General features: G+C 52.9%; 1 protein-coding gene across 2 annotated transcripts in view; it reads left to right on the forward strand.

Annotated features, from left to right (window-relative positions):
• Window positions 1–547: 547 nt before the first annotated feature.
• Window positions 548–1,171, forward strand: part of Arhgef37 (Rho guanine nucleotide exchange factor 37) — a 52,781-nt gene continuing 52,157 nt past the window's right edge. Inside the window, exon 1 of one of the 2 annotated variants that reach the window (XM_048811785.1) lies at window positions 548–806. The gene's annotated coding sequence lies outside the window, so the exon portion shown is untranslated. Of the gene's footprint in view, window positions 807–838; window positions 1,163–1,171 lie in introns of those variants that run through there. The other variant, XM_015486074.2, reaches the window with a different exon arrangement.

Below are 1,171 nucleotides of genomic sequence, written 5' to 3' on the forward strand. Positions count from 1 at the left end.
AAAAAAAATGGCTGGGGGTGTAGCTTAGTGGTAGAGTGCCTCTAGGTTCAATCCCCAGTACCCACCTCCAACAAATAAATAAAATTTTTAAAAGAGCTTTGGATGTAGCTCAATGGCAAAGCGAGATGTCTCCAAGTACAATCCCCAATACTAAAAATTAAAAATGAAGTGAAAATAGTAATACCCATCTCTTAGAGAAGCTATGAACCAGACAATAGAAGTAAAATGGCTCTTTGTAAGCAATACTAATACCACTATCATTAGTGACAATAAACAATAAGCTTTAATGGTGAGAATAAGAATAAAAGAGCTGCAAAGATTAGAAAGGTTAATATAGTCCATTCCTGACCTCACAAACAAGATAAGGTTGGCTGATAGGAACCTTTCCATATGCTTCACATCAATGATCATCTTCAATTGTGTGTTTAATGTCTGGGAGCCCAACAAGGTGGGGACTTGTCTGTTATGTTCCCTGCGGGGTCTCACTGACAGTCTCTCTGACAGAGGAGTGAGAGAATGGACCAACACCCTGTCACAGAGAGGCAGTTGGCTGATTTGCCTGAGGTGGTGTAGGGAGTCCCCAGGAAAGCTGGGGCAAGTACCCAAGGGTCCTCCGCAGCCAAGAGAATTCAATCGGGGCCCAGCCCTAGAATTTAGTGATCTGGATAAGCGCACATTAATCCAGCGCCTATCAGCATTCCCACCGGGTGGCCTAAGTGCTGCCCCCTCGTCCCCCCCCCCCCGAACCCGCCCCGTTTATGAGGTGAAGAGCCCGGCAAGGAGAAGGCAGCTGAATGAAAGCGCAGGTGGGTGAGTCTTCCGCGGGTGGGGCTCTAAACCCTGCCTGCAACGCTTTGCGCCAGGTGCAGGCCAGTTCATGGCTGTTGCAGCAGCCACTGGGCCACTCGGACAGTGGATGACTCAAGCAGCAGCGGGGCAAACAACCTGACTCCCGAAAAACAAGGACTGGGGGCCTGCCTCTCCCGCGCGGCGCACGCACGCACGCAGCAGCGTGAGCAGAACCGCGGTCGCCGCGCCCTAGACTGGTGCGCCGCGTACCCGGCTGCTCAGAGTCGAGTGGGTGCTGGGAGCTGCGGGCGCGCCGGTAGCGCCCTGCTGCGCTGTCACCTGGCAGGCGCAGCTGGTGTTGGAGTGGACGCAGGCGGGCACC

Source organism: Marmota marmota, unplaced genomic scaffold (genome assembly GCF_001458135.2).
Source record: "Marmota marmota marmota unplaced genomic scaffold, marMar, whole genome shotgun sequence".
NCBI classification, from domain to species: Eukaryota; Metazoa; Chordata; class Mammalia; order Rodentia; family Sciuridae; genus Marmota; species Marmota marmota.